The sequence below is a fragment of the Cheilinus undulatus genome, linkage group 18, assembly GCF_018320785.1.
Source record: "Cheilinus undulatus linkage group 18, ASM1832078v1, whole genome shotgun sequence".
NCBI classification, from domain to species: Eukaryota; Metazoa; Chordata; class Actinopteri; order Labriformes; family Labridae; genus Cheilinus; species Cheilinus undulatus.
This window is the reverse complement of record NC_054882.1, coordinates 41,910,373-41,933,500: the sequence shown is the minus strand read 5'-3', so window position 1 is coordinate 41,933,500 and position 23,128 is coordinate 41,910,373.

Below are 23,128 nucleotides of genomic sequence, written 5' to 3'. Positions count from 1 at the left end.
CAAACAACCCATACGAGCTGACACTTTGACTGTAAGTCTGTAAACCACCTATACTGTTTGGGAACCTTTAGTCATTCATGCTAAGAGCAGACAGTTAAAAACTGGTCCTTATTGTGAAGTTTAGACAAAATTGGAAAGGGGATTTATGTAAAGATTGAAAAGCAGACACAGCTCATTACCATTAAATATTTCAGCAGCAGTAATTGTTCATTGCCTTGTACACACACCCTTTTTTGTGTACTTTATTCAAAGTATTACTAAAATGTTTCATTTACACCAGACACTTTCAGAAATGGGTGATAAATAAGGCAAGATGTCAGTTTATAAAGTTTGATATTAAAGCTTCATTACATTGTCAGAAAGCCTGATGGTGCATTTTCCGGTTGCTGAAGTGATTTCCATTTTAAAGATCACTCTCAGCCTCATGACATCTTCACCAAGCGGACTCATCACTTTCCTCTGAGTGGACTTTGAAAGTTGAGATTTAAAAAGAACCGTCAGTGAAATTTCTCCTTCCAGCGACAACCTCCCTGTCCCCCAGAGACATGCGGGATCTTGTACTTGAGACGCTGCTCGGTCGCTGGCATCGTCCCGACATACCAGAAGGAACCTGTGGACTCGCCCACCGGCGGCCCTGGAAGCCTGGAAGCTGCTCCGCTGACCCGTTCCAAACTCACCCTTTGAACCGAGCCTTGGCACCAGGGGGAGGGGGAGTGTGGGTGGTGGTTGGGGAGGGTGGGGGGTGGTACGGGGGTGGGTGGGTGCTGGCGGGTAGCGGAGCTCGCAGGCCTGGCTCTGGCTGCAGTGCCCAGGCTGAAGAAAGCAGGCCTGGGTGAACACGTCAGGTTGATTTATGTGACGCCTGGCCCCGTGTCCGACCCCGGGCTGGACTCCACCTGTCCTCCATCCAAACAGCCCCACCCCCCTCCCTCCGTCCCGCTCCTCCTCAGCTCAGCGCTCGCCAAATGCTGGAGGAAGAGGAGCGCGGATGGAGCGGGAGGTGAAGTCAGCGGCTCCAGGTCATTGATCATTATTGGGCCAAGGGTTGTAAAGAGAGGAGGGGTGATTCTGGTCAGCCAGGATAAGTTTGATGAACCGAGAATGAAGATTTGACCAGAGGACTCTCTCCGAGGTCATCTAAGAACATCCAGAAATGTCTTACTATAAAGGAACACTTTAGCTTTGGATTTTATGTGGAGACAGTGCATTTAGAAAGTATTCAGACCCCCTCGACTTTTTAAAAAGCTATGTTGCTTCCTGATGCTACAGTCAAAGAAATACATTTTTATTCTCTTAAATTTACACATATCTGCCCCATTATGACACAGTGGAAACAGACTTTAAGATTATGTGCAAACTGATTAAAAATTAAAATATCGTGCTGACATAGCCATGAGGCCAAAGGAACTGCCTGCAGAGATTAGAGACGTGACTGCTGCAAGGCACAGATCTGAGGAAGGCGACAAAAAAAGGTTCTGCTGTACTGAATGTCCCCAAGAGCACAGTAGCCTCTAAAATTCTCAAATGAAGAAATTTTGGCACAACCAAAATTCTTTCAAGAGATGGTTGCTTAGCCAAACTGACGGGGGAGAGCTCCAGAGATCCTGTGTGGAGATGGGACAAAATTCCATTTTAAAGTCATTTAAAATGATGCTGGCAGAGGATAAAAACACATCCCATCCTTGCCTTTCAAGATGTCAGCAGAGCTAGTAAAACGTTCCTTCCCTGCCTTTGAAGAAGAGTTGGCAAAGCAAATAAAACTTTTCATCCTTGCTATTGAAGATGTCATCAGAGCTTATAAAACAGTCAATCCTAGCCTTTTTAGATATCAGCATTACTTTTAAAACATTTCATTTCTACCTTTGGAGAAGATGTTGGCAATGCTTGTGTGGAGGCTGTGGGTATTTTCATCATGTGACGGCATGCATGTGATGTTGACGTTTTGACCACAACTTTAAAAGCTAAAGCAGATCATAGGAATGTTAAATTTCCAAACAACTGAAAGTATGCTTAAAAAATCAGCTGATGGTTCACTGCAAAATCTGGGTTTTGGATTTTTAGTATCACCTTTAGTTTTACTTTTAGTCATTTATTTTTAAAATGTCCTCTAGATTCTTACAGATCTTTGGAAATAAAGGAAATGTGCATTTTCTGTAATAACTCAGTAGACTTACAGCCTGGGCTGCACAGCGGTGCAGGGGTTAGCGCTGTTGCCTCACGGCAAGAAGGTTCCTGGTTTGATTCCCAGTCAGGGCCTTTCTGTGTGGAGTTTGCATGTTCTCCCTGTGCATGCATGGGTTCTCCAGCTTCCTCCTACCACTAAAGACATGCATGTTAGGTTGATTAATCACTCTAAATTGGCCGTAGGTGTGAGTGTGAGCGTGCCTGGTTGTCTGTCTCTGTATGTCAGCCCTGCGATTGACTGGTGACCAGTCAAGGCTGTACCCTGCCTCTCGCCCAATGACAGCTGGGAAAGGCTCCAGCCCCCGTGACTCCCAATGGGATGAGCGGTATAGAAAAGGGATGAATGGATAGACCTACAGCCCTTTCCACCTATTTGTAAAGACCTGAAAAACGTGCTACCATGAGGCTATACTTTGGGTTAGATTCACTCCATCACCAACACTCAGACTTTCCTCTATACGTTTATCCAATTAGCTGAAGACATGAGTGTATGTGAATCCTCCCTGGGGTGCCGGGACCCCGTCTTCTCAGCAGGAGACATGATTGGGTTGTCTGGGTGTTCCAGAGATGAGGCCAAGTGGAAGAAATGTGAAATGGAGGAGATCCATGGTTATCGATACCCAATTACACAAGAAGAAGAGACTCTGTGGAGTCCACGGTTTGAGGGCCCCTCTTTACCTCATTTGATGATAGATTGTTTTGTTGGAGGATTATGGTCAGGGTAATTATAAGCTATGGAATGGCTCTAGGAGTCCAGCTGTGAGCTTCTTATTGGAGAACTTGATTCACTTTTTAGGCTTTGATTTCTGCACGCTTACATGGAAATGTCTCTACCTAGTACGGCTTTCTCTGCAGTCTGATAAAGAGTGTGTGACGGTCTAGGGCAGGGCAGGGCTGGGGAGAAAACTCGGCCCTGGCATTTTTGGCTCGGACCCTCACAGCGGGTCAAAATGTAACATAATGTCACACATGTTCCCTTGTTGTCCTTATTAAATAGAGCTACTAAAAAAAGAAATAGTCAAACTATGACATAATTTAGAGCAGGGGCGTCCAGTATTTTTCCACTGAGGGCCACAGAAATATATAAGAATGTATGGGCCACTTTAATTTCCACAGGGTGAGATATATGAAAGTTTGTAAAAACCATTATAGTAGATATGTTTAAAGGCCTAAATGACTACTTCACTGACAACAGAATGACACTGATTAAGCCAGAGGCAGAATGAAGGAGGAGCTGGGGTGGAGGAGGGTTACAAGAGCAGTTTGAATGTGGAAAAAAAGTGGTTTGCCAAAAGTATGCTTAGAGAAAATCAGCTGAGCTGGCCATCAGCCAATGAGGACTTGATTTAATATGGCAGTGCTCGACTCAGTGACCTGTGTGAACTGGCGCTTGACGCTCTGTTTCATGGCTTACATGCAAATAGACAGTCATTTCCAGGTTTTTTTTTTTGGGGGGGGGGGGGTTCGATTTCAGGGGACCTGCTTGGCTCTAACTACCACTGGCTCCACCTCTGGAAGATTATTGGTACCGCTGTTTGCTGCTGTAACCCATCAGGGAGTTAGAAAATAAGATATTGTTGTCATTTTGGTTGGCGGTATGTTTATGTAGAGTGTTGTCTCAATTTAGCCACAAAAAAAAACACATCAATAAGTTCTTCTTGTCAAAATGTTTGTTTACAAAATTAGCATCATGGTGTGCTGAAACTATGAAATACCATATAGTCAAGCACATGCTTCATGTTCAAATGTGGGCTGTTTTTCATTTTATGTCTAGGATTTGCTGCGGGCCAATCAAATTGGACCGTGGCTATAGTTTGGACACCCCTGATTTAGAGGTAATACCATTGACACATCTAATGGTGAGTTTTTGCTCAGTTTTGACTGATGAACTTACGGTTGGAGGTGAGTTTACACCATCTCAAGTATAAGTGCAGAAAATATATGCTCTAACTAAAAAATCTCTGCCAGAAGCCATTGTGTTTTAAAATTAAAAGGCCTTAATTGAAACAAATGCTTACGGAAATAAAATTGAAGATTAAGTAATGATCTAAATATACTGGAATAATGACGATAAACACAAATTTGATGTTGCATACTTCAAAAAGAGGCTCTGCTTTAAAAACATTTGATGTACTCCCATACATCTCATATGTCAGTGCTGCAGTGTTTAACAACTACAACAGCCTTTTTTCTAAACTCATGAAAAAAAAAGAGATCACAAGTAAATATATGCTAAATAGGCTCATATATTAATGTAACTCTGATACCAGAATAAAAGCAAATCAAAGGTAACATTTTATTCTACTACTGAAAATATGAGCACTCAGTATTAATGAAAATACCAACACAGTTATATTGTCATGTTATAGTGAGAGGATTTAACAATGCCTTCACTCTTCAGATCACAGGAGAGCTACAGATTTAAATCTAACTGTTTAAGTTTTCTTTATGAAGTGGACTCACAGTGTAATGATGGTAATTAGCCTATGTTATGATACTCTACAGAGCTCACTCACTGCCTCGCTCTCCTCGTGATGTACCTGTCACACACCTGCCTCTCCTCCTCCACCTGCATGAAGCATCAGACCATCCATAGTCTGGACTGCAGTCTTTATAAGTGTTGCACATCTTGTCTATTTTTCATGTTCTTATTTATTTACATCACAACTCGATATATTTCGTGGTTAAAGACCCTGTAAAGTAAAATCCAAAGTTTTGGTCTGAACACTCTAGAAATGTTGGAATACAGTTGCTGTAAACATGTGAAAACACTTTCCAGGCTGGGTTTAATGTGGGCGGGGCCAAAATTTGGGCTCATGATGTCGTCAGCCCACATTAGGGAATGGCCCCGCCCCTCCAACACTACAAAATAAAACCCCAGAGCAGTTCATCTCAGTCTGGTCTGTTGTTAGCTGATGTCACTGCCTTACTGAAAGTTAACAGTCAGTTAAATGCTGTTCTTCTGTTCATTTTGAGGTAAATTTACCAAATCTGTCACCCACAGTGGTCTATGGATCATTTAAAGCATCAGAACAGAGACTGGAGACGGAAAACAGACTTTGTTTGTTTTTCTAAGGTCAACAAAAGGTCATGAGGCTGGCTAATGGTGACCTGGAGGTTCATAACACAGTGGCCTATCATACAACAAACCTAAATACAGATTTATTTTCACTCTACAGGGTCTTTAAGTTTCATTTTCTCCAGACATTTCAGTTTCACTTTCTAAGCTAGAGCAGGGTGGGAAGGGGAGGGGTTGAAACGGACATTTAGGAGATGTGATTGGGCCAAAATACTGTCATTATAAAAAAACAACCAATAGGCTGCTGCCCCTGCTCTATGGGCCGGTGCTTAGCAAAGTAAATAAAAAAATTAAATAATCATACCGGCCCCGAGGTATGCTGGCCCACCAGGAAAAAGTCTGGTATGCCAGATTGCCAGTCCACCCTTGGTCTAGGGTAAAATTGGAACCCTCCCACATCTCACCAATCTCACCTGAAAGTATTATCATTAACTCAATATCAACATGGTTGGATTGTTAGTCAGTGCTTTTGATTGGAACTTCTTTACTCTTGGTAAAATGAATCAAACTTTATTTTGCTACAAACAAATGTTCTTAAAACAGTTTTTGCCACCTTGAGAACTGAAAGAAAACCAGATACTGTGGCATGAATACACTTTTTGTTGTCTGACAGCTGCAGGCTGAGTGAGTGCAACTTTAATTTTACTGTTTATTACCTCCGCCAAGGAGGTTATGTGATCGGCAGGGTTTGTTAGTTTGTTTGTTAGCAACATAACTCAAAACGTTGTGGACGGATTTTAAGGAAATTTTCAGGAAATGTCACAAATAGCACAAGGAAGAACTGATTAGATTTTGGGAGTGATCCGGATCACTGCCTGGATCCAGGAATTTTTTTAAGGATTCTTTACTATTGGGATATAGGGCTAACAGCGGAGGTCTGCGCTCTCCGAGTGCTTTTCTAGTTTTTGATGTGTTGCAGAGGGACCACAAGGGTCTCATTTAAACCACTTCCCACTCAGAGTATGTCATCTTAAAAATAGACTTGAAGCAGAATAGCAGATCAGTGCTGGTCTCAGGATTTTCTCCTGAGTCTGGCCAGTCCGAGACAACACCAAGACATTAAAAATGTGGTCTTCAGACTGGTCTCAAGACAAAGACCGTTCTTGAGTACTCCAATAGGTGATGGATGGATAAATGGATGGATGGATGGTTAATAGATTGGATGATGGATCATTTGCTGGATGAACAGACAGATTGATGGATAAACTGATGAATGGGTAACCTTGCAAAGCAGATGGATTCTCCCGTTTCCGTGTTTCTCACTGGGGAATCCATCTTGCAAAGCTCCCGTCTGAACCGTTTGGGCCCAGTTAGAAAGTGACAGGACCAATCAGTGAAGAGGGGCGGTAGTTTCAGGCACAGCGGAGTCGTGATGTAAACAAGCAGCAGCAAGAGGCCGGTGTGATTATGGCAGAAGACATTAGCGTGGATGCTGCTAAAGCACCAGTTTTATCAGAACTTGACGACATTTCTTCGTTAAAAGAAAAACAAAGAACAGCAGTGAGCTGTTTTCTTTTCAAAAATGATAAAGTCGTGTACTGACATGTCTACATTCGCCATGATTTGCGTTATTCCTCAGTAGCGCACTTGCACCTCGGTCGCGGCTACATCACATGTTTGGTTGCTCTGATTGGCCTGTCAAGATGTGACAGACAGAACGTTCATCCAGTCACACTTCAAGTTTTTTAAAATCCTCTGCCCTTCCCAAACGCTTAGTGTTGAAGGTTTTCCCGATAGATGTGTGAAACAAATCCATCTGGTGTGTCAGGTTAATACATGGGTGGATTGTTGGATGTTTGTATGGGTTGATAGTGTGATTTATATACAGTATGTAGGTGTGGTAGATGATTTTATAGCTTGTTGTATGGCTGATATGATGGATGCTGCTGTTAGAAAGACACTCATGGTACTTTGAGAACATTTTTCAAAGCCTGAAAACAAATGTAGAACAGAATACAGTTAATCTTTGGTCAGATTTAGCTCTGAATGGTTTTAGTAAAGTGAAAAGAATTTAAAAAAAGCTTCATGATTGGTGTTACTTATAAATACATCCATTTCTTACCTGCAGAGGAATCGAATCACTTCAAATCAGCATCCAAACGTGTGCTCAGCCTTTTCTTAGCAAGACTTTCAAATCTAACGATGCTACACATTTGAAATCATCCGTCATTTAAATAATCTTTATTATGAAAAAGGGCCAGAAGGCCTCAGATGTTTCAGTCAGATTTTAAACTAAAAGCTGCTGCAAGAGAAAGAGGGAGAACCTGGTCTAAACTACATGAACATGGCAAGAGAGTTGTACCAAAACATTGCTAACTTGTTTTAAATCTCAACAATGTGCCGGAGATTATCTGGAGTTTTGGAAATGCTGTGGTATCAAATCGGTCAGTGTCATCTTTTACTTGAAGTTTAAAAACCTGATATTGAGGCAGACATGAAGTTCAGCTCCTCTCTCACACTCTCTGTCTGTCACACACATTATTAAAAATCAGAGCCGCTATCTCAGGATGGAGAAGGTAAACTTCATTACAACAGGGGGGTGACATGTTCGGCCTCCGGGCTTCCTGCGTAATAATTAAGTCAGAGACTTCCTCCTCGGCTCCGGTCTCTCTGATCCAGGTCGGTGCTGACAACCTTACACCCCCGCCCCCTTTATGTGCAGTATACAGGTCACAGACGGCGGGCCGGCACCCTGAGGTGTCCCGTGGATGAGCCTGTGGAGTGACGGGCGGGCGTCCCTCGATGCCACATTCATTTGCACATCAAGGAGGCAGAGAAGGAAGCTTTGACCCAATTAACGGTGAGGAAAACAGATTAAATAAAGTCACTGCTACTCCTGGACACGCTCAGACACACCGGCGTGTTAGGAATGTGTGTGTGGTTGTGAACGAGGAGGTCGTTCAGCAGATAAAAAAAAGAAGAAGCTCTCAGCTCAATAACAGAAAGCACTGAGCTCTAGAGGCGCCTTAGGCCACGTTTACAGAAAAACGATTTTTATTTGTGTTCCCAGAAATGTTCTGCATTCAGACAAAAGTGTTTTGACAACAACCGCCACACACGGATGAGCAGAAATGACTGTAGTTTCATGCCAGGCCACTAGTTGGCAGTGTGACTTTATTATGCAACAATACCAACATGCTAACATCCTTGAGGAAGGCTGTATGAAGGGATGGGAGTTTTCAGAGGGACAGGGTTGTTTTTTAGGGGGAGATGGATGTTAAGAAACATCCTATAGGCCAGTGGTTCTGCAAAATAAAGGAGCCAGAGTGGGGACCCCCTGCTGTACCTGAAGGTGGATGACACATAGTTGATCACTGAAAATTCAAGAATAGTCCTGTGCAGACACAGTTGAAGGATTTTTTTTTAAACGTTCCTTTGATTTCAGGATAGATGTCACCAAATGATCCTGTTTATATTTTACATTTCACACACTGTATGCATGTTCTTTTATAAGAATGGGTAAGATACAGAAATTAAAATCATTTAAAAATATCGTTTCTTTTTTGGAAGGCATCTGGCGACCTCTCAGTGTCTCACAACACCCAAGGGGGTCCGGACTCAAGGAATTTGGTTGATATATTTCCTGATTTGATTTTAAATTTTTTGGGCCTCATGATAAAGTTTCACTGAAACATTTGGGGAATATTTGATGACATTTTGGGGCAGTTTTTTAATGGCTTACTTCCAAAACACTTGGTAAATTTTCACAGAAATTTGAAGTTTCCTGGAAATTTTATACAATTTGTTGGAAATTTTCACATATTTTCATAAATATCTTTGGGGTGTGTTTTGGTATTTTGGGGTGTTTGGGGAAGTTTCGGGGTAAATTTGCTTTTTTTGGTGACTTCATTAGAATTTGGTAAATTTGTTTGGAAATTTCCACGTATTCGTGAAATGTATTTTTAATTTTGGGAATTTGATTCAAATTAAGGGAGGGGCTTTTGCTTTGATTTTTTTTATTTTTATTTTTTTATTTATTTATTTTTTTTGTATTTTAATGGAAATCCAATTTTTGGGAATGTGATAGGGAGTTCAGGCAGGTGTCCTTGGGCATCTTCAAGAATTTTCATGAAAATTTGTTTGGATGTTTTGGGGAATTTTCCATCATTTTCATGGAATTTTAGGCAATGTAATTGTTAATTTTGGAAATTCACTTAGAAAACTTGGCGACAATTTTGCTTGAAATCTTTCAGGGGATAAATTGGAATGTTTAGGGAATGTTATATTAGGATATCTGAGTTTTATGTTAAAGTTTAACTAAAACATTTAGGGAATCTTTGAAGACATTTTGCAAATTTTTGAAATTCTGAAGCATTTTCATAGTTATCTTTGGGGGATGTTTTGGTGTTTAATTGGAAGTTTTGAGGTAACTTTGCTTGAAAAATTATTTTGAATTTTTTTAATTGAAATTCGGGAAACATGTCTGGGGGAATTTGTTTGAAAATTTCCAAAATTTCCAGGTATTTTCATGGATATTTGTGAAATGTGTTTGTCATTTTGGGAATTTGATTCAAATTAGGGGGGGGACTTCTGCTTTGATTTTTTCTTTTTTTCTTTTTGTATTTTAATGGAAATTACAATTTTGGGGAATGTGATAAGGAATTCAGGGCGGTGTCCTTTGACATCATCAAGAATTTTCATGGAAATTTCAGGAAAATTGTTTGGATGTTTTGGGGAATTTTCTATAATTTTCATTGAGTTTAAGGTAATGTAATTGTTAATTTGGGGAATTTCCTAAGAAAACTTAGAGAAAATTTAGCTTGAAACCTTATAGAGGTTTACCTGGAATGTTTAAGGAATGTTTTATTAGAATGTTTGGGCTTTTGATAACGTTTCACTGAAACATTGGAGGAATATTTGAAGATGTTTTGGGGTAATTTTACAGGAATACTAATATGTTAAAGAATTTTCAGAGAAATTTTAAGTAATTTCTTTGAAACTTTGGGGATTTTGTGTGGACTTTGGAAATGAACATTTCCATAAGTTTCATAATTTTTAGTGTAAATGTTGTCGACGCTTGGCCTCATCAAGTGCTTGTGGTCCATCATCAAAATTCCTCCCCCATCCCTCTCTCATGTCTGACTGACTGAAGAGCCCCGACACCTGAACATCTGCTCTGAAACCGACCCAGGGCGGTATTTTCTGCAGAAGCAGGACCTTCAGGAGATTTGTGGACAAAACTTCTTCCTGTTCAGAGATGAGGCTGAGCTTTTAAACTTATCCGGTCCTTCTGATGCCACATAAGTGAGACAAACTAAAATTACATCCCGAACTAAATCTCTGGTCTCAGGAGGTTAAACCTGAAAAAAGGAGTTTTTGGTTTTCTAATTCTTGTTTCTCAGATGAAAACTGATATAAGAAATGTTACACAGATTCATCAGGTTGAAGAAAACCTGGACCCGGAGTGTCATCAAGTTTTGGACCAAAGCGTTCATAAAGAAGAGGAGAGAGAGCAGAGATGTTAAAGTGAGTGATGAAATAAGAGCAGGAGAGAGAGACAGAGAAGTATAGGGGGTGAGTATGGGGGGAGACGGGGGTGTGCAGTGATTTCTGCCGGCTCCACGCCTTGTTAGATCTATCATCCCTTTAATTAATAGTGTTTTTAGGAAGACGTCTGAACTGTGTCATTTCCATTATTGGAAAACCCAACGCCATTAATGAATAATTTTCAGTTTTGATCCATTATATCATGCTAGTTGATCTCCTCTTTTCCGCGCTGCTGACTGATAGCATCGTTTTCTGCCCCTCGATCAAATTTAATTTGGCCCCCTATTATATCGCACCGCTGCGACTCAAGTGTCAATTTTTGTCAGGCAATTAGAAGCTATAAACTGTGAAGCTAACTTTGATAGGCATTGTAATTGGATTGTTTCAGCAATAGCTTGAAACACTTTTAGCTTTTCTTCATCTCCGCCGCCTCTCTCCCTCACCTGGAGTTGTGATTTTTGATCGTCCTCGGTCGGCACGTCGAGCTTCAGAGCGAGCCGGAGATAAGAGGCAGAGAGTCTGAGGGCGGAGGAGTGCTTCATGTGCACAAAGTGAGCCATGGATGTGAAATGTGCCGTGTGGTTTCACTTTTCGTGCCGCCGTGGCAGCCGTTTGTCTGTCTGACCCATCCTCGCCTCACCTTTCAACACGCCACATTACAGCGGGCCTCAACTTTTCAGCTGACAGACAGAAGGGAGGGGGGTTAAGAAAGTGAAACGTGACGAGGATGCAGCCAAGAATAAAAAGTTATCTGATGCAACCTGCAGACGTCTTCCCAGGGAGCACTGACACTCGTTTGTGCTTTTATTTCACTTTTAAAAAGAAAAACCTGGAGAGGTAAAGTCTCCAAAAACTCCAGAAACTGTAGGGCAGGATACTTTTCATTCAGCTATTTTAAAGCTACTATTAGATATTCCTCCCAGTAATGTATAGCAGTGGTTTTCAAAGTGTGGAAGAGTGAGCCTCCCCCAAGAAGAAATTATTCATTTGGTGGACCCCAACCCACAAAAAGGATTAAATTTGAAAAAATAATAATAATAAACAACATTTCAAACATTTATGTCTAATCTTTAAATATTTTTACCTTAATTTATTTTGGATATTTTGGTTTGTAAATGTCCTAAACATCTGCCTTTCCCTCTTATTCAGTTATAATGACGTTAAATACCCTTTTCATATTTTTTTGGCCATTTTACAACTTCTTTTTGCCTCTTTTTCCCTATTTTTTCCACTTGTATCCCATTTTTACCCTTTTTCGACTTTTTTAAGCTACCTTTCATTATTAAAATCCCTTTTTCCCCAATTTTTTTGCTCATTTTTACTACGTCTTTTTGCCACTTTTATCCCTTTTTTTTTGCCATTTTTAACCATTTTTTGCCATTTCTAACCATTTTTTTGCCATTTTTTGTCCATTTAAACTGCCTTTTGCCATTACTTACCACTTGTTTCCTCTTTTTTTGCACATTTTTGCCACTCTTGACTGCTTGTTGCCCATTTAAGTCACTTTCCACTAATTTTTTGTCACTTCTCACCCATTTCTGCTACTTTCTGACCATTTTTCCACTTTTTCTCCCCATGTTCACCCCTCTTCACCCATTTTTTGCTGCTTTTTCATCATTTTTTGCCCTTTTTTATACAATTTTTTGCAACCTATTGTCCATTAAAGCTACCCATTGCCATTAAATACCACTTTTTTTCCCAATTTTTGCCTGTTCTTTTTTGCCATTTTTTCCCATTTTGCCCTTTTTCACATTTTTTTGCCACTTTTTTTCCATTTAAACTGCTTTTTGCCATTATTTACCACTTGTTTCCCTTTTTTGCCCATTTTTACCACTCTTGACTGCTATTTGCCCATTTTAGTCTTGTTCCACTCATTTTTTTGTCACTTCTCACCCATTTCTGCTACTTTCTGACCCCTTTTCCACTTTTTCTCCCAATTTTTGTCCCTTTTTGCCTATTTTTTGCTGCTTTTTGACCATTTTGCCACCTGTAACTTATTTCTTTTGCTACTTCAAGCTGTTTTTGCCTCTTTTCACCTCTTAGATTGTGGCTCTTGCAAATATATTTCCAATAATTTGGCCCATTGGTTGAGTAACACTGCTCTACAGCATAGTCCCTATAGTAACTATAAGTCTATCCATTTAGCTCCATGCACAGCAGAGGTTAGCAAAGCAAATCACCTTTTTTCAGGTTTATGGTTCCACGCCTCCCCTGAAGCTCTGTGGCGCCCCCCAGGGGAGGCCCGGCTCACACTTTGAAAACCACTGGTTTATAGTAATGTACATTTTGACTACGCTCATGTTAAATATTTTTGGTAAAGTTCTCACATGAGCTTGAATATTTCTAAGACTTTCCAAAGCCAGACAAATCTGTCATTTTTATATAAAGCCAGGATAAGTGGTCAAACTCAAACGTGATTTCTAAGGTTTTTTCAATTTATAGAGCTAAAGTGGAGGTTTATTCTAACAGGCTAAAGAAATTGGCACCTCCCTTTCACAAGCCACCACACCAGCGAGCCTAAAGTCAACCACCATCATTGGGTTTTTTTAAAAGCCAGATCTGAGCAACTACAGACCAGTTGAACTTACTCCAGTGATTATGAAATACTTTGGGAAACTGGTCCTGCACAATCTGTATCCCATTTGGCCTATCTGCCCTGCTCCACTTACAACTTATGCAGGGATGGAAGAAACAAAGTCGTCCAAAACTTCTTTGCTTCTTCCAGAGTCACCATCCAGGATGAAACAGCAACCATCCAAGAGTACATCAGAAAGATGGCCCCCAGTGGCAGCCTGCTAGGTGAGTATCTCAGGCATCAGAACCCCAAGGAGGAGGATGAGGAACCCCTGCAGGCCGTGCACTAGCAACAGCTTGACGAAGGGGTTGATATAAAGACCTACAAGTGGCTAGAGCAGGCTGAAGGATAACACAGAGGCACTAATCATGGCTGCACAAGAACAGGCCCTAAGTACAAGATCGATAGAGGACAGGGTCTACCACATCAGACAGGACCCTCAGACTCTGCTAGGATGCCGCTGAGACAGTGCAGCTCATCGCAGCTGGGTGTGAGATGATAGCAGGCAAGGTGTGCATGGAACGTCATAACCAAGTGGTTGGCATAGTACACAGGGACATCTGTGCTGAGTTTGGGCTGGAGGTCCCTGGATCAAGATGGAAGACACCCCCAAAGGTGGTCTAGAGCGTCTGAGCCAAGGTCCTGGGACTTCCAGAACCAAACTAACGAACAGGTGGTGGTCGATAAAGAGCAGGAGAAGGCAGTAGTGGTAGATGTGGCAGTCACAGGTAACAGCAACATCAGAAAGAAGGAACACAAGAAGATAGCTTTGTTTTGCAACCATGTGGCAGAGAGAGAAAGAGAGAGCACTCTTGCTTACGTCACCCTTATGTAGCCTCCCCCATTGTACCAGCTACACCAGCAAGCCCAGAGTGGCTTATCTGGTTAACCAGGAGGACTCCTGGTGGACCGGGCCAAACCTACCACTGAGTCCAGCTGGGAGTAGAACCCTTCCTTTACAGAGTTCACTCACCCCTGTCAGGACATGGACTGCAATAAAAGAGACCAAGCCCATGGGTGGGTCTTGCTGACAGGTCCTACCTTCAATATCAAGACAGCAGTCCAGTTTCCATCATAGCAGCAGAACCAGTAATAGGTGTACCCACCCACACTATTCTCACCAGAGCCAGGGCATCTCATCACAGATTAGGCACCTTGACATTGCAGGTATCCAAGAGTCCTCCCGAAGTAAAGTCAGGTTCCAGGTACTGACCCAGAAAGACCGCCTCAGGTTGAGCTGAAATAAATCAGAACCAGATGACACCTTAGCACCACCAGCGGTGTTCAACCTAACTGATCAGGGTTTCCTGCACAGGGATTTCCTCCTAGTCCGGCAACGAGGGTCCCAAGGCCTTTGCAGGCTCCAATGTTAGGAGTACTTCCACTACATGGATCTTTCATTTGAAGGTGTTCATGTGCAATGTAATTCAAGGGTGGGTCCCTAGGATCAGAAGGAAAGGGACGCAACACATAACACAACACAGCATGCAAACCCTTCTCCAAGTTTTTGAATCAAATCCTAAGTTTGACAGAAGCATACAATATGGATAAGCTCTTTGTAAACATGTGCTCTATTACAATAAGACGTTAGTCTAAAAACAAAATCATCTCTGCTGCAGCTGCAGCTCCTCAACTAGTTTGCTGCTGACAGTGAGAGAGAGGACGATCTACCAATGTTAACAAACACAATCAGCAAGAATGGGCAGAGAGGATTCAGTCAATTTTAATGTTAAGAAGAGATCAGTAAAGACCTGTTAATGAAAAATGCCCATAAAAAAACAAAAGATTCAGGGATACGTAAATGGAGCTCACTTGACTTAAAAGGTGATTGATAAAGGTTTTACAAGGGGAGGACTAATAAAACTACAGAAGGACTTGTACAAGGGGCTGCACAGCGGGGCAGGGGTTAGCAACCTCACAGCAAGAAGGTTTCTGGTTCGCTTCCTGGTCAGGGCCTTTCTGTGCAGAGTTTGCATGTTCTCCCTGTGCATGCATGGGTTCTCTCCAGGTCCTCCGGCTTCCTCCCACCACCAAAAACATGCTTATTAGGTTAATTGGTGACTCTACATTGGCTGTAGGTGTGAATGTGAGCGTGCCTGGTTGTCTGTCTCTATGTCAGCCCTGTGATTGACTGGCAACCAGTCCAGGCTGTACCCCGCCTCTCGCCCAATGACAGCTGGGATAGGATCCAGCCCCCTGCGACCCTCAGCAGGATAAGTGGTATAGAAAATGGATGGATGGATGACTTGTACATCTCTAAAACCTGGTGGTAAAAGGACTCACTTTGTCATAAAACTTAATTTAAACTATGTTGAAGAGTTTATGAAACTAACTCCAAATTATGAGATAAATGTAGATTTCTTTAAGTGGAAACTGGCTTTTATTTACTTAGTTACTTAGAGAAAATAGTTCTTATAGTTGTTAAACTTAATTTTTAGTCAGTGCCAGTGGTGCCAGGTCCTTTCCTAATCCTCTGTATACCACGGCCCAGTTTGAAACCTGCAAAATCTTCTGGGGCCCATCAAAAAACCCTTTTACAACCATAACATGAGACTTAAATATTAACCTTTAATTTACCCTGTATAGATATATTTTTGGAAACAGGAAATTTCAATGCAACGCTTTGCTCTCAAGTACATTTATATTGTGGAAATAGTTTGTGGGGTCAATAAATGAGGTATTGACATTTATTTTGTTTTAATGAGGCATTTTCAAAAACACCTAAACGTTCTTTTCTTATACTCATCTCTGTAAATGTACCATGTGACCCAGCTGACTCTTCCCAGGAAGCGTTAGTGTTTTCAGAGTTGCTGATAAATTCTTAAAATCGGGAAGTAATGCTGTGTTCGATTGTACTCAGAACTCGGATAAATCCGACCTCCGAATCGGAAAAGTGCAAAAGAATGGCCCTTGAGCTCGGGACTCCAACTCAGGAATTTGGGTTGGATCCAAGCAGCCCAAATCGGTCGGAATGACGTAGCAATATGGCGTCGCACACCTTGAGTCATTTTCTCCTCAACTTTTACTATTATGTGTTGTCTAATTTAGCATTTGTGTAACTACAGTACAGGACTCTGCACAGCTCGCTTTGATGCCCGTATAAGTTCAATGATGCATGCAGGATTCCCCTCGCTGGTGTGTTCAAGTCATACGTACGTTTCTCTTTCTCTCTCTCCCTCAACTAGCTCATATATTTCCCCAACAGTGATTTTTGATCCTCGAAAAATATCAAAACAAACATCAGTTTACTGCGGCCAGACATGTTTTCCGAGCTTATGCAATGAAACGCATTTACCTTGGAAGTTGGAATTTCCGACCCGGATCTTTCCAAGTTCCAAGTACAATCAAATGCAGCATAAGCTGCATAGTAGAATGATCAACAGAGTGTCACTAGTTAATCTAACACCAGTTGACCCATTACACTGCTTCTGTCAGATAAAATAAATGCATTAAAAGCTGACATGAGTTGAAACTTCTCGCTGTTTTGTTAACTCTAAAACTTCAAATGATATGTAATAAAGTATTTTATGATATTTAAAACTTTAATTTTATTTAATGTTTTCTTTCTATGATATTGGTTATAGGCGCTTTGCAGATGACACACAGCAGCAGAGAACGCGCAAAAAAGTTTTATAAGTGTAGTGATCAGACTCAATGTATGTAGATGTTCTGATGTTATTTTCAGATTAGAGGTCCATTTAGAGCTTTAAAGTACTAACTCTCCTCTGTTCCATTCATTCCTAACAGCCGTGCCTCACTTCCTGCCGCCCCATCATGCATTAGGGATCACAGGATTGCAAACATAAATGTGGAAGACCATGTAAAGTATCTCACACACACTTTGAGAAGCTCTGCTGCAGTAACATCATTCCCAGGTTAGCTGCTGTCCTACAGAGTGAACAGCTGCACATGATGAACAGATACATCTATACCTAACAGCCACGTTTAACCCTTTATACTTTTATAGAGTTACTGATAGTTGTAAGTGATTATGATGACTTTTAAATATCTTCAGTTAAAGACTGTGAACTAAAGCTGGGATGGTCTGAGACAGAGTCCCGCCCTGGCCCTGGACACCCACATTACACATGCATGCCAGTGGAGTTGGTCCAGATTTGGCCCCAGGGCCACAGCTTGAACAGCCTGGCGCTGACGTGTTCTTCTTTCCTTCTCCTGCAGCCTCCATAACGGCTCCTCTCTCTGACTGTAAAGTGTTTTTTTCCTATTATTATTTTTATATGAGCTTTATTTTCTAACATGAAAATATTCATTGACTCGTTCTAATTTGAGTGTAACATAAATGCTTATTATGATGCTGAATCCAAACTAAATTAAAGCCAGCTAATTATGTTTAACGGGTGGAAAAAAGTCAGCTGGATAATTATAATTTTAGGTAGACGAATATTACAAATCACCTGCACACACACACACACACACACACACACACACACACAGAATGGTTCAGGAGAGAGAGAGAGAGAGAGAGAGAGAGAGCAGCCTCCTCATACCAGTGGAGGGCAGAATTACATTTCATAAATTAAAGCTCGCCGTGTTGATTGGGATTCAGGAGGGGGACGAGGGGGGAGGAGGGGAGGTGAAGGTTTTTTATCAGCTTCGGACGGACCTGATGTTTTTCTTCTTCTTTTGTTTCTGCGTTTGGAGACGTGACGACAAACAGGCAGGAAAGACACAAGCATTTTCTCCTTTTCTTCTGCAGCTCTTTTTTTTAAACCGTTTTTTTTTTTACATTTTCAGCAAACCTTCATCCTGTGTGTCAACATTCCTCCGAGGAAAAAAGTTTCTTTGCAGAGATTTTATCCACAGCAGGGTCGTTGTCTGATTTTGAAATCCTGAGGTCGCCTCTTTCAGAAAACACCCAAAAGCTGCTTTTTTATTTTTCATCCCAGAAGCTTTTTTATTGAGCAGTGCAGTTTCACATACATTTTCTAGTACATTCTAGTCTTATTTTCTATTTTCATGAATGTGCATTTAAATGACAGAAGTGGCGTACGGATAAAATCATACGAGAAAGAGTGAACTATGAAGACAAAGAGGGAAACTCTATTAAAGAAAATAAATAATACAGCTGTTAAATAGTTAGAATAACTACACAATCATGAGAGAACATAGGATTATACTCCACCATAACATTAATATGAGTTTATTTGCTATTAAGACTATAGAGAGAAAACACTGCTGTGCATATAAACCACCAGTTAAATGACTGTGTGTATGGATCACTTAAAAAAATAAAATAAATAAAATAATGAAAATAATGAAAAAGTTAATTTTCAAGAAAAAAACTGAAATATTCTAGTTTAAAGTTGTAAATGTGTACAAACCAAAACATAGTATTTTTGAGATTATAGAGTCCTAAAGTCGAACATCCAGTCATTGTTTTCAGTTTGGTTTCATGTATTTTTTCTACTTTACACTGTTGTAAAATTATAATTTGAAAACTTGACATTGTTTAATTTCTAATTTCAAGACTTAAAACTTTTTAACCCTTTAAAGCCAGATAATTCAAATAACAGCCAGAAAATTCTCATTTTTGGAGATGCTTTTTTTAACCCTCTATTGAAATTCATAAATAAATAAATTAAAATAGAAAAGCCATAAAATGTATTTATTTATTTATCTATTTATGTCTAACATTTGATGCATTAGGCTTTTCTGGTGTTTTTGCTTCATCAGATTGAATTCAGAAGTTTTCAAAGTAATTTATTGAATATTATTGATAAAGGTCTTATAAAAGTGTGTATCAAATACGATACTTTACGCTGTAAACTCTCACATTTTTAACTTCTTATTGCAAATTTTTGACGTTCAAACTGAAATTCTTAGTTTGTGTTCTTGTTTGTTTTTGCCAACATTATTTTTAATAAAAACGAATGTATTTATTTGTCTTTTACACTGGCCTTTATATGCTGTTGTTTATTTTTAATCACATTTTTGAAAAATTATAAGGCTGTCTAGTTTTGTCAGTGTCAGCGCAGACAGGAACCCCCTGAGATCTTAGGCACCCCACAGGGGTGTCTGGACCACAGGTTGGGAACCTCTGTTTTAGAGGAAGTAAATATTAGTGTTCACAACCTCTCATTTAACCCCTTAAAGCCTGTCGTATCATATTTGATACATGCTTTATGATACCTCTATCTCATCAATATGATCAATAAATTAATAAAAAAAAGCTTCTGAATAAAATCTAATAAATGATAAAAATGCCCTCAAGTGGATTATCAGTCACTAAAAACACGCAAGGTATCAAATGAGATACAAACAATATATAAATGTTAAATTTTATGGATTTTTTTTTTTTTTTAATTTCAGTAGAAAGTGAAATAAACATTTGTGTTTGTTTTCAGGCTTTAAAGGGTTAAATGTGCTATGAAAATACATTTCATTTTATGTTATATTTACACTGCAAGCCTCATTTTTATATTTGTTTGTTAAATACATAATTACAGAGTTAAAGAAACAACAGATAAACATCTCAGGAATACATAAATAAGCTCATGAATCTGTAAAAAAATACTAGAAAATTAAAAGTTTTGATTTTGGCGGAGAGAAAGTGTTACAAATGTGTGGTTTTACCTTTTCACAATAATAATGAACAAACAAAATTTTAGATGATTAATCGCAGGGGTGAAAAATGCGATTAAAAGCTGCAGGCTGATTAATCGCACTGTGATACCGTCATACTGCAGCTACAGTAGCTTTGTAACTGTGATTGGAGCACTGAGAGTTCTCTGTTTTCTTGATTTTTATAATTTGATGTATAAATCCATATTTTACACCGTCCCAGACTGATGGACAGTCTCGCCTCGGCCTCCTCTTCTACAGAAACTGGTAGAAAGTTCTGATTCCATTCAGAAGACTTTTCCTCTCCTGCCTTTAAATCCAGCAGCCTTTCTTAAATCATCCACATGTGACTGATATGTGATTGATCTACATTTGATAAAAATGATCCAGTAAAGGCATCAGATTAAATCAGGTCATATAATTTTTGTAAAATGAAAGAATATGAATTATTTTAAAGGGAACATTTGCTAAAAAAAAGAAAAAGATTGCTGTTAAAGTTGTTGGTTGGCTTTTAAATCTGCACCACTGAAAAACTTGAGTCTGAAATAACTGATTCCATTTCTTTAACCCACACGATCATGATGAGGCCAAGTAAACATGTTTTCAGACATCAAGAGTGAAAAATAAAGCCTGTTTCTGTCTGTGCCAGGGCAGCAGGCAGCGTTTTACATGCTCAGTGTTATTAATAACTAAGATCACTCACAAAGACATTGAAGTGAATTTAAGGCCTCATTTCTTTGCTTTAATTGAGATTATCAGGACATTTTCAGTGAGTTTGACTTAAAGGAAATAAAAAATATATTTTTGATGAGAAACAAGTCAAATCCACTCGTCAGGCTAAACACTGGCTAATTCAAAGTAAAAAAACTCCCCAGGATTCCTGCACCTCTGTTTGTACCTTCTGTCCAGCCTGAGTGTGAATCAGCAGAGGGAGCTTTGGGACGTTCATTCTGGCTTTGCTCTTGACTTATTTGGTCTATTTTACTTCCACTGTTTTATTTGTCTTTTTACTGGCTTTGTTAACCCTTAGAAAATGAATGCTCCCTTTCAGATGGAGCTGCTAATTTGTGAAACTGAAATGTGTTTTTTTAACTCGTCAGGGTTTTTGCGGTGAGAGGTTGGGAGTGTTTCAGCGAGCTGTGGAGGGGAGGGGGACGCAGACGCAGTTGGTTTCTAGTTTTCCTCAAAATCAACACAAAATCAGCGAACTGCTGACTTTTACATCAGCTGTAGGGGGTTTTTGTTTTTATTTTTAAGGGTATACGATATTATCGGCATAGAGATGAACATTTCTGCCACAGGGTGATCATAAATCTATCATTATGTTTGTGTAGTTTGGACAGGAACCAACAGACCTTTTCATCGTCTTCCTTAAACTTTAAATACTTTATAAAGTTCACAGCACCATACTTCTTTGGACTTTGATACGATACCTGCAGAACGTCTGCCACAATACCATTTCTACTGATCAGTTTCAGCTGAGGAAAGTCTGGAAGTATTCCAGCATCATGAATCTCTAACTCTGGACTGATTTTATTCAGAAATATCTCCTTAAACAGGATGAGATGATTCATGACGAGGACCCCCGTCTACTGCAGGCAGTGCAAAATGTAGTGAATCCCGTACACATAAGCACAGAAAATATCAACATTTAGACATCTAAGATACACCGAACATCTGACAGTAATGTTAATAATAAGCATGTAAAAATATTCCTCCTTGATTATATTTAACCTCCTGAAACCTGAGCTTTTGTTTGGTATGCATTTTTAGTTTCATCTCCTTATTTAGGAAAAGTGCCTGGTAAGTAAAACACAAAACACAATTATTATTTCTTTACCTCTAGGAAGTTAGTTTCACAAGCGTGTTTTAAAATGAAACAAAAATGGTGGAGTCATTTTTCTGATGATGGACCACAAGAACTTATTCAGGCCGAGTATAGACTAAACTCCACTGAACGTTCTGGAGGTCTTGGAAAATGTCCTTCAAAATTACCAGAGCTTTCCAAAACATAAAAATCCCACCACATTACCGAAAATGTCTGTGAAAATTATTTTTAAAAAACTTTTTTTAAATACCAGAAATAAAATAATATGAAATATTTCCCAAATGATTCTGGTAAACTTTCTAAAAAAAAAAAAAAAAAAAAAAAGCCATAAATTCCATCAAAATTTCCAAAATTTTAAAGCAAAAGCCAGACAAAAATTTAAAACAATTTACCAAGAATTTAAAAATAAATTCCCTCAAATTTCCATGGAAACTTTTTGAATATGTAAAAAGATATTCGAGCCTCAAAAAATTCTAATAAATCTCCAAATTTCCCATAGACATTCCTAAAAGTTGAAGAGCAAATCTTTTCAATGCCTCACATTAAATACTCCAAAATATGCAAATATATATATCCCAAAATATTCATGTAAATTCTAAACAATTTCAAAGCAATTTTCCCAACATTCAGATTATTTAAATGTCTATGGGAATTCTGGACAATTACTTAAACATGTCTGATAACAGAATTCACTAATGTCTAGTGAGAAAGGCAGAATGAAATGTCCTCATATGTGCATGCAGGCTCTCAAAAGTTAAAAGTCAATTCAAAATAAAACAAACAGAGAGACAGCAAACAGACTTTATTCTGCAGACATTTCTACAGTCAGTCATTTATTCAGGTATTAAAGCGGCAGTAAAGTCATCAGTAGCTCCTCCTTTCAAACATTTAGTGCACTCTTACCCCGTGGTACGTCCACAAACGCCTCCTGTGTGGGACAAATGTCTGTCCTAGGACCCAGAGTTCTTGGCTGGACGTTTTAGCTTTATCAGCAGCAAGAGGAGGTAAAAGGAGATGCAGCTGAGCAGACATGCATATAAGAAGAAGAATGACACAATAAATCAGTGTTACTCAACCTGCTCAACCAAAGAGCCAAACTGTTTAAAAATATCTTTGCAATAAAGAGTTAAAGTGGCAATAAAATCAGTTGAAGGTGGCAAAAATGGTCAAAAGGATCAAAAAAGTTTAAAAAAAATTGACAAAAAGGGGAAAAATGGGCATAAAATGACACAATCTGGGCAATAAATGTGGAGAAAAGTGGCAAAAATTGGTAAGAAGTGACAAAAACATTAGTTACAGGTGGCAAAATGGTCAAAAAGCAGCAAAAAAAAGTGGCAAAAAAGAGCAAAAGGCAACTTAAATTGGTTAAAAGTGGCAAAAAAGGGGGGACTGC